We start from the raw sequence: 13661 nt of genomic DNA, 5'->3' as shown, positions 1-13661 counted from the left end.
AGGAATTTTCTTATATTAAATACTGCTTGAAAACCATTGGCTCAATTTGAAACTGGAAAATAGTTAAACTTTTTATTAAATCCTGTTATTGATTTGAGAATTTGTCTTGTATCTCTGATATTCTTGCTAATGGTTATCTTAATTTGAGTGTCCAATAATGTCTGATTAACTTGAATTTTCATTTACTGCTATTGGCAAGTAATGAATGTTTGAAGGAACTTACTAAGTTTTTTCTTTTGACCATACTGGGGTTTGAACTCAGGGCCTCATGCTTGCTAGGCAGGTGCTGTACCACTTGAGCCAGCCCTGTTTTGTATTGGGTATTTTTGAGATAGGGTCTTGCAAACCATTTGCCCAGACTGGCTGGAACCATGATCCTCCTGATCTTTGCCTCCTGAGTAGCTAGGATTATAGGGTGAGCCACTGGTGCCAGTGATTCCTTAATTGGTAGTGTTTGTCAATTGTCATCAACTGCCCCTGCTGCCCTTTTGTACCCTAAATCAATCAGTTGTTGAGTTGTTGTGGTGTGCACCGCCCTCTCCCCCTGCCCTGGGCTACCTCACTTAAGGTGAGCTGAGGGCAATTCTCTGCAGTAGGGAGCTTTCTGTGGCTATTAGCAGCAACTACTGGTGGGGTGCACTGCCTAAGACAGGGGCAACTGAGTGAGGCACTACTGTCCCAGGTGCATGCACCCTTGACTGTTTGTTTAGCAATTGTAATATCTCTTTCAGTAAAAAGGAACTAAGAATGATCCCTATCTTGAAAGGGCTGTTTTTCAAGTTAAAAAAGATCATTTCTAGAAATTACTTTCTGAAGTATCTGGTGCATATAACTCCTCCCTAAATGTCAACTTCTGTTTACTAAAATTATAAGAAAAAGAAATGTCTCTTACTTTATTATGAACACATATTGTGCCGACCCCTTAAGAGTCCTTTGTATTTTTCAAGGTAAATGAAACCAAGTTTTGTGTTGATATTCCTGCTGTGAGAAACTTTAAAGTTTCAAAACCCAAGATGCTTCAGTATCCATCGTGGATTACTATGAGCCAAGTAAGTGGGATCTAGGGTCCCTGATGCTTTAGAAGTTAAGCCGGACATTCATTCATCCAATCATTCAAAGTGGACAGGCATTGGATTAGTTTTGTGGGGTTCTTGGTAGGGAAAGGTATGGGAGGTAGAGACACAGAGCATGAGCTTTCCATTTAAATGAAGATGGTACTTTACAAGGGTCACATGCAAAATGTTAATTTTGCATTTTTATATAAAATGTCACATTTTTTGCATGTAATGTTTTAGGTTTTTAGCTCACAATCACAAATATTACAAGAAAAATTGAAATAAAAAATCCAATTATCCTTGGTTTCCAATGTTTTGCTTCTTTCCAAGCACCAGTTCCATGTGGTGCCTGTTGTGAAGTGGGTGTTCCTTAGGAAGAGTGAGCAAAGCTTACAGTGGAGTGGTGGTCCTTGGGCCTGGCTGTTTCTTCTCTAGGGACTCTGATGTTTTGCTAAAGCTTACACATTACAACAGGTTTATTTTTTTGTTAGTGTATTAAGAAAAATAGAGTCTGCTTAAAAAATAACTTTAGTGTCTCTGATTTCACTGGTAACTTCTTATGTTCTAAAACAGCAGGAATTTAGCATGGGGAAGTAGCTATCTGGAGATCCTCAAGTTAATGATGAATAATTCCACTCAGTCTCGGTGTGCCTTTTTGTGAGTGTGTGATCTCTGAACTATGGTTTCTAATTGTAATTATTCTGATTCTGAATAACCACTCATGGTGGCTCAGAATCATCAGAAAGCCTGAGAAAGGAAAACATTTTCATGTGTTCGGAAGTTGCAGATAATTACACTTTATTTTTTAATTATTTTTATTCATTTATTCACATGTGCATACATTGTTTGGGTCATTTCTCCCCCCTGTTCTCCTCCCCTCCCCTGTTCTTCCCTTATCTCTAATTTTGTTGAAGAAAAGATGTAAGCATAATAAGAAAGACAAAGCATTTTTGCTAGTTGAGTTAAGGACAGCTATACAGAAAGATTCCTAGCATTGCTTTCATATACCCATGTGTTATGACCCATGTTGATTCATCTCTAACTGATCTTTACACTAGTTCCTGATCCCCTTCTCAGGTTAACCTCTGTTGCTTTAAGGTTTCTGTATTAGTTCCTCTGGAGTGGGGACATCAAACGCTTTCATGTTTTGGGTTTTCTACCTATTCCTATATCTCCCATATGTGCTCTCCCCTTGTCATGTGATCCAAGTCCAACCAAATTGCTGCATTTGCCCTAAATCTAAAGTCCACATGTGAGGGAGAAAATACCATGTTTGGTCTTCTGAGCCTGGTTAACTTTGCTCAGAATGATGTTCTCCAGTTCCATCCATTTACCTGCAAATGATAAGATTTCATTCTTCTTCATGGCTGAGTAAAATTCCATTGTGTACAAGTACCACATTTTCTTGATCCATTCATCTGGAAAAAAATTTGGAGGCTTCTTAAACATCTAAACATAGACCTGCCATATGATCCAGCAATCCCACTCCTGGGGATATACCCAAAGGAATGCGACACAGGTTACTCCAGAGACACCTGCACACCCATATTTATTGCAGCACCCATATTTATTCACAATAGCCAAGTTATGGAAACAACCAAGATGCCCCACTACTGATGAATGGATAATTACACTTTAAAGGAAAATGAACTTGTTCATATTTTTGGTAGTGCTTGATAGAGTATTCAAGACTAAGGCATAGTACCAGTTGTCTCTCCTTCTAAGTGGATAAACCAGGTCCTCTTGTCTTTTCTTCCTGTTTGAATTGAGGAACAGGATATACCCAGGTTTTGTGGGACATTTTAAGAAAAGAAGCATACTGCCTTTTTCCAGGTGGAGGGATGGTAACCGTTGTGGAGACCCAATGACTATACCTTGTTATCCACAGTGTTACTTAACCTAGTTTCAAAATCCCCCAATTGATGTTTCATAGGTGCATGGAGGACATTCTAAACATTTAAGAAATGAGTAAGATGATTTTTTTTTGTAAAAGCAACTTATTTATGAGGGTACCACTTTAAAATTAAACTATGGGAAAGATAAGAATGATCAAAAGGTGTCAACTCATTTTAAAAAACCTAAAACCACATTTGTAATATAGAAGCCAATCTGAAAAATCATGAAGAAATTTGAAAACAGAATGTGGCTTTTAAAACATTTTAAAAGCATACTCATTTTTGTTTCGTTGTGAATTTACTGCAGTGTTATAGGTACTTTCCATATCTTGTACCCAGAATCAATGTTTTTTAGATAGTGTGCTCCATGTTTTGAAACACTGAAGCAAAGCCATGTGTATACAGACTTCTCTTCATGCTTCTGTGTCTTAATAAAGCTGAGGATCACTATCTCTTTTCAGTAGTTCTAATGATTAGAATTTTATTTGAATGCATAGAAAATGTCATCCTAAAATCAATTCCCGAGAAGATTAAACAACTCTCAGCTTAAAATGTTCCTGTTCCAGTAAGAGATTAAAGTAGGGTTTGTGGCTGCAGTCAGCAGCTGCAGCCACTTGTTCTCCTTTAACACTGGCTAAGGACTGGTAGTGGACAGATTGGACTGAGCACATTGTGTGTTTCTCTCTTGGATTTGGTTTGCACTTTGGGCCCCTCATGAGCATTTCAGTTGTTTCTTGCACAGAAAAATAAAATTATGCGGAGGGGAATGGAAAACTCACAAAAATGTATTGAAATGCTCTTACATTTTGGCAAGATGATTGTTTCTGAATCTGCCTCTTTGACCAGGGAGACAGGCGGTGAGAAGTTACAGCTCCAAAGCGAAGCTGTTTTCTTGTGACCTTTGCGGAGACGCCCTGGGCTGCAGTCCTTGTGAGAAGACTTCAGGGTCTCTTCGTCACTCCCCAGTCCTCTTCATTTTCTATTTCATGGTTCTATATTCATTGCAACAGTGGCTGTGATTTATTTTTTACAGACTTTATGTAAAACTAACATTTCTAAAACAATCACATGTGATTGTTTTCTTTTCATAATTGAATATTGCCTTTGATTATTTTGAAGAATTTTTTTTTTCTTTCCACGGGATCATTGCAGGGGGCAGGGATGTTCCCAGAAGGTTGTGTTGCATAGATCTCTTCACCTGACCTTTGTGTGGAAGAAGATCAGAATGATTGCAGTTGCATGTCTTTACTTCCCCCTCTTGAAATTTTTTGGAATTTTGTCGGGGGGAGAATTTGTTTTCTCCAGAACGAAAGTATTAGATTATTCTTCTCATTTTGTTAAATCATGAGCATAGGAAGTTTGCTTTAGTATTAATGATGGATTTCCCTCGGGGCTAGTGGGAGGAGCTTGTTCCGTTCTTTCCCACCTCCAATCCAACCCTGCTGTGGGTTACCACCCCTTGGTCTCTGTAGAGCTTTCCTAACTGGGTATTACTTCTTTATTTTTGTAGAATGTAAGTGGTGAATTTTTTAAAGTTCAATTGTCTTTTCCACTCTAGCTCTGACCACATGCCCCAGAAGTTACCCCTCCTCTCCTTGTCTTCTGGAGAGAATGAGAGGGGTGATGTGTTTTCCTGTGTTGTGCTGATTCATTCAGAAGGTGAGGACACATTGGTAACTGTCTTCAGGGTTAATAGGCGCCCTCTCCCTCTCATGTCCTCAGTCCAACGCACCACCTCTGCTTCAGGGTGAGAGTGCTCCGTGTGCCTTTTGTGACTTGGCACAAAAGAGCCTAGGCCTGGAGACACAAGGTCACAAGAAAGACTGTATAAGTTGCAGTCCTCTCTGTGCTCTGGGAAAGAAGGTGGGGCTGACAGGGCGTAGAGAGTCTTGGCAAGATTGCTGACCTGAAGTGTGGTAGTGTTGGTAAGGGGTCCTGCAGAACATCTTCTAGGCTCAGGGGTCTGAGCCTCAGACGGCCAACTGTCTGACATCTGATGCTTACTGCGAATCTTAAGAAGATTCCTAAATTTTGAGCCCCCAGGTCATTGGTTGTCTTTATTCTGTAGGGTAATATTCATTTATCTGGGTGAGAATTTTAAAAGAAAAATTCTTTGCCAGTTCTTTCCCTCTTGTTCTTCCTTTTTCCCTTTTTTCCTTCCTTCCTGGGTGTATTGAAATAGTTTAGATACATTAAGAATTAAAGATTTAAAAACTAAATCCAAGAAGTGGTTTAATTTTCCTCCTTAACTCCATGGTTTTACTCTCAAGTGTACATGGAAATCTTATTGCCAAGTGTTCCAAAAAGTTTACTTTATAATATTTTTAGCTATTTAAAAATAAATCTATCAAAAGCAAAGTATATAAGTATATCATTTACAGTTAATTTTAGGAGTAATGCTTTTACTTCATTAGTTTTAAGAAATTATAGTAGAGTGGACATTCATTTATTGCTTATGGATACTTTGGATACCAAGGGAGAAATGATCAACAGCCAGTATTTTAATGCTTGCATCTTAGAGTTAGAACATAGATCCTCAGACTGTGATATATGAGGAGACTGGTTAGATATCAAATGAACAAATTTTTATATTTATATTTTCAAATGAAAAGTTCTTGATCTTTTACACCTTAGAAACAGTCTATTCTAAAAAAGGCACGTTTTGTGTTTGGGCCTCCCTGTGATGAAGTCTTGGCTTTCATACTCTTTTTTTTCCTTCAGAGGTGAACTCATACTGAAGTTGGATGTCCTCTCTTGTCCTGCCCAGGGAACCTTGTAATGACTGTCAGTACCTTATATTCTGCAGTGAATAATTTATACTGATTGTTTACCTCTGTATATTAGGAAACAGTAGAAAGAAAAGGCTAGTGGAAGACAGATCACTGTAGATTTGAAAGAAAAATCCTTAAGTGAAATCTCCTTCATTTAAAAGCTAGAATCTGGCCTGGGGACGTGGCTCAGTGGTAGAGCTTATGCTACATGCTCATTGAGACCCTGGGTTTGATCTCTGATGCCCAGCACTGGTAACAAATAAACTACCACTAGAATTTAAATACGTTTTTCTAAAGTACTTTAGATTTCCAGGTTAAAAGTTACCTGCAATTCATCTCATTTTATTAAGAGTGAGGATGAGGCAGAGGAGGAGAGGGGTTGGTTATCACCGCCTCATGCTGCACACAGCTGTATGCCTTGGCTTCATATTTCAGAGAACTTGCTCTGCTACAAGCAGTGGGCTTGGACTGGAAGTGATCAAAAGGCCACAGGCATAAGGAGAAAAAGTACATGTAGTAGTAATAATGCTACAGATATTTTCTTCACATGCTATGAGTAGTAATATTAAAAACCTCATTTAACCTTTAAGTTTGCTTATGTGGAAGCTCATCCATTGAGAAGACTGTCAGCCCCACTCACTGTTATGAACTAATTTAAAGTCTAGCCCTTCTTTTTCAGTGCCGTGAGGCTTAAGACACCAGCATATCTCACTTCTATTTTTGACTGGCCCATAGTTCCATTTATCTTGGGAATAACCAGTAGCTAGAAAATTCTAGGACAGAGCAACACTTTTGTACTTGGATTCTCCATCTTACTATCCTTAGTTACAGTTTTAAAAAAGAAATGAAAGCATATTAAAAGGTGCCCAGTCGATGAAATGCCTCCTTTGATGGTGCTGTCCCACAGCACTTTTCTTTTAAAATATTTTAGAAGTAGTGTTATTGGTTTAGTGCTGTAGTTATGGTGTAATGCAGGCAGCATTGTGATCGTATAGGATGCAGATATGCAGCTATTACCCAGCAGTTTGTTACTTATCTATGCGATGCCGTATCCTACAGGGGCAGTTTTCAGAATTATAGGCATAACTCTCCCTGCTCCTACTGTTTGGAACCTGAACATAGTGGGGTTTTTTTAAAGTCATATTTAGTCTCTTATATTAAGTATAGTTATAAATACTCTGGTAATGTAATGTTAATCATCTTTATTTTGAAATAATTTAATTATTTCTTTTGATATTTCTGGCCATCCCATGATGTTTAAAAAATTGGAACTATGACTTTTTGCCATTTTTTAAATTAAAAAAAAGCCATTATATTAACCTCCAGCATATAATCTGGAGTTCTTTGTAACATTCCCTTTTAATTTGTTTTATTGAACTATTGAACACTCGTTTCTATAAAATACGTTGTAAATACCTCCTTGGCAATATTTCTCAGCCTAAGGGTGGTCATTATTTTGAGTCTGCTAAGTGGCTGGCATGGGTCAAGGTACTGTCATGTGTTCTTGGGTGCATCATTTCTTGCGTGGTGTAAATTTACGACAGAGTAAGTGGACTCACTGTTAGACGTGCTTCAGAGCCTTTCACATTCTCAGTGGGCTCTTCTGTTAGGCGGCAGAAGGGCACGTTCCTCATTTTCCTTTGTTCTCAAACTCCACTAAGGCACAGCACTTTTTTTTTCCTTTTTCTTTTATTATTCATATGTGCATACAAGGCTTGGTTCATTTCTCCCCTCTGCCCCCACCCCCTCCCTTACCACCCACTCCACCCCCTCCCTCTCCCCCCCCAATACCCAGCAGAAACTATTTTGCCCTTTTTCTAATTTTGTTGTAGAGAGAGTATAAGCAATAATAGGAAGGAACAAGGGTTTTTGCTGGTTGAGATAAGGATAGCTATACATGGCATTGACTCACATTGATTTCCTGTGCGTGGGTGTTACCTTCTAGGTTAATTCTTTTTGATCTAACCTTTTCTCTAGTACCTGTTCCCCTTTTCCTATTGGCCTCAGTTGCTTTTAAGGTATCTGCTTTAGTTTCTCTGCATTAAGGGCAACAAATGCTAGCTAGTTTTTTAGGTGTCTTACCTATCCTCACCCCTCCCTTGTGTGCTAAAGCTTTTATCATGTGCTCATAGTCTAATCCCATTGTTGTGTTTGCCTTTGATCTAATGTCCACATATGAGGGAGAACATACGATTTTTGGTCTTTTGGGCCAGGCTAACCTCACTCAGAATGATGTTCTCCAATTCCATCCATTTACCAGCAAATGATAACATTTCGTTATAAAATTCCATTGTGTATAAATACCACATTTTCTTAATCCATTCGTCAGTGGTGGGGCATCTTGGCTGTTTCCATAACTTGGCTATTGTGAATAGTGCCGCAATAAACATGGGTGTGCAGGTGCCTCTGGAGTAACCTGTGTCACAGTCTTTTGGGTATATCCCCAGGAGTGGTATTGCTGGATCAAATGGTAGATCGATGTCTAGCTTTTTAAGTAGCCTCCAAATTTTTTTCCAGAGTGGTTGTACGAGTTTACATTCCCACCAACAGTGTAAGAGGGTTCCTTTTTCCCCGCATCCTCACCAACACCTGTTGTTGGTGGTGTTGCTGATGATGGCTATTCTAACAGGGGTGAGGTGGAATCTTAGTGTGGTTTTAATTTGCATTTCCTTTATTGCTAGAGATGGTGAGCATTTTTTCATCTGTTTTTTGGCCATTTGAATTTCTTCTTTTGAGAAAGTTCTGTTTAGTTCACTTGCCCATTTCTTTATTGGTTCATTAGTTTTGGGAGAATTTAGTTTTTTAAGTTCCCTATATGTTCTGGTTATCAGTCCTTTGTCTGATGTATAGTTGGCAAATATTTTCTCCCACTCTGTGGGTGTTCTCTTCAGTTTAGAGACCATTTCTTTTGATGAACAGAAGCTTTTTAGCTTTATGAGGTCCCATTTATCTATGCTACCTCTTAGTTGCTGTGCTGCTGGGGTTTCATTGAGAAAGTTCTTGCCTATACCTACTAATTCCAGAGTATTTCCTACTCTTTCCTATATCAACTTAAGAGTTTGGGGTCTGATATTAAGATCCTTGATCCATTTTGAGTTAATCTTGGTATAGGGTGATATACATGGATCTAGTTTCAGTTTTTTGCAGACTGCTAACCAGTTTTCCCGGCAGTTTTTGTTGAAGAGGCTGCTATTTCTCCATCATATATTTTTAGCTCCTTTGTCAAAGACAAGTTGGTTATAGTTGTGTGGCTTCATATCTGGGTCCTCTATTCTGTTCCACTGGTCTTCATGTCTGTTTTGGCACAGCACTTTTAAGAACTTAAAAGTTTCTTGTCATTTTTTCAAATGATATTTTTGTTACTATTAAATATATTAACTTACATTGAGAGCAGTTTGAGGTGATTCTTACACTACTTTGAACAGAGGACCATTATTCTGCTTCAAGAAACTAAACAGTAAATATAACATTTTAATTAAGTATATATCAAGGAGAATAGGCTTGTTTTGACACTGTTTCTAGGCAGTGAGTTCTGTTTTCTTGTGCCTCATTGTTTCTTTCCATAAAATACATTGCATTTTCATTTTAATTTTAACACAGAAAAACATTTCCTAGGTGGGTTCCATGGTTCTTTTTTCCAAGGACATTTACAGTGAGTCTGTGTGTTCTGTAGTAGGGATGATTTTTTATATGAATTGCTATATTTAGAATCTTCCCATCTCATTTTCATGGGGCCAAGATTTATCACTCTTCTGTGCAGCATATCAAATTGTAGAGGGCAGCATGCATTTAATTCTTAGATTTTTGATATTTATCTTTGATAGTTTCAATGGAATGTGACTTGATTTTGATCCTTTTAGCCTTTATGTTTTGGACTTTTAGTAGGCTACAATTGACATGGTGAAGCAAGTCACCTTTGTATACAGGAAGCTTTAAAAATCTCATTTATAAACACCCTATTTTGAGAAGATGTTTTGCATATAAGAAGACTACTGTTGAAATAAACGGTTTTTTTTTCAAGAACTAAAACTTTATATATCGATTGAGGTGATTCTAAAAGTTTATTTTAAATGTTAGACTGTTATGTTATTGTTCATTGTATTGTACTCAATAGGAAATCATGGTTTACCAATAAAAATTGAAAGTTCCTATCTATTTATTATCTGAGTTCTTTTTATTTTAGCTTCAAGTGTGTCTGTAGCACACCTCCTTTATCTAAGGTCTGTTTAATTATGAGAAATGGGATGTCTGAGGTCTTTTAAAGCATGATTATGTTGCAATTATGTTGCAAGATGTTGACATGTGAGGTTTAAGCAATTTGGTCACACAACCTCTCACCTTTATTTTCATTCTTTGTTTTAGTGCTGTGTGGGGTCTAGGGACAGGTGAGTGATACACACACACACACACACACACACACACACACACACACATAGAAATTGATATTAGATGAGCACTCACTCTACTTATGGCAATTATATAGAATACACATACACATACAGGGTGTGTGCCCACAGAGAGGCATGGACTATCACATCCAAAGTGTGACACTTTAGGTACAATTTCTTGATTACCGCTATTGTTGTCTAATGTTTCTTTCTTTCTTTTTTTTGGTGGCACTGGGGTTTGAACTCAGGGCCTCACACTTGCTAGGCAGATGCTCTTATTGCTTGACCTACTCCACCAGACCTTTTTCATGATGGGTTTTTTGAGGTAGCGTCTTGTGAACTATTTGCCCCAGGTTGGCTGCGAACTGTGATCCTCCTAATCTCTGCCTCCTGAATAGCTAGAATTTCAGGTGTGAGCCATCCGCACCCAACTTGATGTTTATTGCACAATATTTCTGGGTTTCTGTGAAGCATTAAGGATAGCATAGTGTTTCTCAAGTCGTGATTTTGTAGTTGGGTGACAATGTTTGGCGGTAGTTTTGATTCTCACAACTGGAGGTAGTTCTGTTGGCATCAAGAGGGTAGAAACCAAGGATGCTGGTAAACATCCTGGAATGCATGAGACAGCTGCCTACAACAAAGAATTGTTTGGTCCAAAATATCAAAGGTTTGAGAAACCATGTAGACAAGTGTTGCTGGGCACTTCTGGTTTACCTAGTAATTTCAAATGATTAATTTATTCTTCTTACTGCTATGGTTTGAATGTGGTTTGTGCCCACCCAAACTCATGCTGATGCTTAATTTCTCAGTGCAAGTGCTGTTGAGAAGTGAGATCATGAGGTTCCATCTTCATGAAGGGATTAATGCAGTTCCTATGGGAGTGGGTTGGTTAATACAAGAGCAGGTTGATATAAAGCAGGTCAGTTTCTTTGTCCCCTCCCTCTCTTCTGCATGTACCTTCTGTATTGCCTTGTGACTCTACAGGGCTCCCTACCACTCAGAAGGACCTCACCAAATGCAGCTACCTGGTTTTGTACTTCCCAGCCTTTAGAACCATGAGCCAAATAAACCTTTGCTTTTGAAATGACACAGTCTCAGGAATAGCCACAGAGAAGGGATTAAGATATTTATACAATGGAGTCATTAGAATCACTGGACTGATACTGAGATTAACAAGTCTATATTCCACATCAAGGAAATGTAGCTTAGAGGCTGGGAAAAAGATACAGTAATTATTTTTTGAAAATGTCCATAATGGTTATTTGCAAACTTGACGGACCATCAAACTCTGCCAATGAGCTTGACTTCACAAAAAATCCTGGCCTAACTTAATAGAAATCCTAGTTCAGAAATTGAAGTTTTGATTCTGAATTGTTAAGCAAACAGGTGATCCTGATGACTGTTTCAGTTTGGGAACTGGAATATATGATGAGTTCTCCAGACATCATTGGCCTGGGTGTGAAATGCGATGCTGAAAATACATCACCCCTGCATCCTCAATGATTTCCCAGCCATTTCTTGGAGGCTCCAGGAATGTTTAATGCTCTCCTAAAAGATCCTGAAAGCTGTCACATGAGATCCTCGTTTTCTTTCCTATCTGGACCACTTTATTAATGTCCAGTATAACAGAGACTGACCCTTCCCTTCTTCTACCCAACCTCTTCTCCTCTTCCTTAATTTTGGAATTCTGAATTCATCCAGAGTGGCAGCTGTATTTCCTAGCTTCAAATTTTTGTTTTAAATAGCTTTACTCAAGCAAAGCTATTTAAAACAAAAATTTGCAGCTAAGTGGTATCTTGGACTATATTCTGTCCAGTGGAACATGAGCAGAAATCAAGTGACACTTTTAAGAAGTATCTTAAGAGGAAGGGGAAAGGGCCTTTTTTTTCTTTCCTTTCCTATCTTTTCTTTTCCCTTCTCCCCTGCCCTCTCTTTTCCCTTTCTCTCCTTTTCTCTTTCTTTTCTCTTTCTTCCATTTCATCCTGCTGCCTGGATTGTAGATGACTACCTGGAGGTTTGTCAGCCTTTTAATCCATCAGAAGGGAAACCAAACCCTAAGGATTGTCAGCTGGAGAGCCTGAAGGAGCTGGGTCCCTATCATGATGGAGCTACCCTCAGCCACCTGCCTTCAGATTTCTTTTACCCTAGAGAAATTCTGTCCTGTTTAAGATAGAATAGTCTGGTGGGCAGACTCTGTTCACTCCAGTGTGGATTCCCTCCTTGACTGTGGCTGTGATCTATGACTTCATTCTAGCCAATAGGACATGACAAATGTGGCAGAGTGCACGTTATATTGTAGCACTCTTGTTGCTGGTGACTCTTCCTTCTTTTCTGACTGTGAAGACGTGAGCTGCCCTGTTATGGGCTGCCTAGGCTGGGAGGCCAATGTGAGAAACTGGGAGCAGCTTGTAGGAGCTGAGGCCACCTCCAACCGACAACCAGCAGGAAAATGAAACCCACAAAAGTGGATCCTTCTGCACTGGCATGAAACACACTTTTTGCTCCTCCCCTTTTAGCCTATCCTATACACAGTAAGTAATATCTATTTCCTTCTAGAAATTACTTTGGCAACTTAATCCTTAAGATTTAGGGACTTTCAGATAATTGATTTATAGAAAGGTTCTTTGGAAGGCAAAATATTCTTCGTGAGACATGGGAAGATGCTGAGATTTAGGTAGTACTCCACAATTGAAAAGTGTAATGGTTTTCACAGGCATAAAATAATGGCATAAGGCTGAAGGTAGTACTTTGTTCCCAATTCCTGGGATCCTGTTTGGGAAGAGTTCTAAAAAGATTTATGTTCAATCATCCTGACCTCTTGAACCCCTGCAGACGGAGGGAGCCCAGCCCCTCTCTTGTATCCACAACTATAGTAGTACTCAGAGGCCTCAGTCCTGTTCTCCACACTTCAAACAAGAGCTCAGAGTTAAGACTGGGAGTTTAGGAAACGCCCCAGAAATCCCCTGTATTCAATTAATTCACTTGAGGTTCCCATTTTGCTAAGAATGATATGTGCACAAGTCCTCCAAATCCTGTTGCCTGTTTTGAAGCATGGCTACACTGGCTAAGTCACCCTTGAGCTTTCCTCTCCACATGAGTGAACTCGTGTAGTTCTTCACTTTTGGCATCTTCCCTGGGTCTGTACTCTATAGCTATTTTACCACTACGGAAATAAAGTTAATGAAGATCAATTGAAAAAAAAAAAAAGTGGATCCTTCTGCCCACAAAAGTGGATCCTTTTCCTCTGAGCCTCAGAAAAGACTGCAGCCCTAGCTAGCCCTAATTGTACCTGTGTGAAACCCTAAACAGAGACCCCAGCAAAGCACCCTGGCTTTTGACTCGTGGAAACAGTGAGAGAATAAATAGAAAACTAATACATGAGTTAAAAAAACTTAGAGGCTGGTTGTGGTGGTGGCTCATGCTTATAATCCTCATTACTCAGGAGCTGGAGATGGGGAGGACCATGGTTCAAGGCCAACACAGGAAAAACGTTTGTGAGACCACACATCTTAACTAATGGCTGGATGTAGTGACGCTCCTCTGTCATCCCAG

General features: G+C 39.1%; 1 protein-coding gene across 1 annotated transcript in view; it reads right to left on the bottom strand.

Moving 5' to 3' along the window:
• Positions 1-1679: 1679 nt before the first annotated feature.
• LOC109686444 (2-oxoisovalerate dehydrogenase subunit beta, mitochondrial-like) overlaps positions 1680-13661 on the bottom strand; it is a 140033-nt gene continuing 128051 nt past the window's right edge. The window contains exon 8 of the mRNA XM_074079767.1: positions 1680-2473. The gene's annotated coding sequence lies outside the window, so the exon portion shown is untranslated. The remainder of the gene's footprint in view (positions 2474-13661) is intronic.

Source organism: Castor canadensis, chromosome 1 (assembly GCF_047511655.1).
Source record: "Castor canadensis chromosome 1, mCasCan1.hap1v2, whole genome shotgun sequence".
In the NCBI taxonomy this organism is placed as follows: Eukaryota; Metazoa; Chordata; class Mammalia; order Rodentia; family Castoridae; genus Castor; species Castor canadensis.
This window is presented reverse-complemented; position numbering and strand designations above follow the sequence as displayed.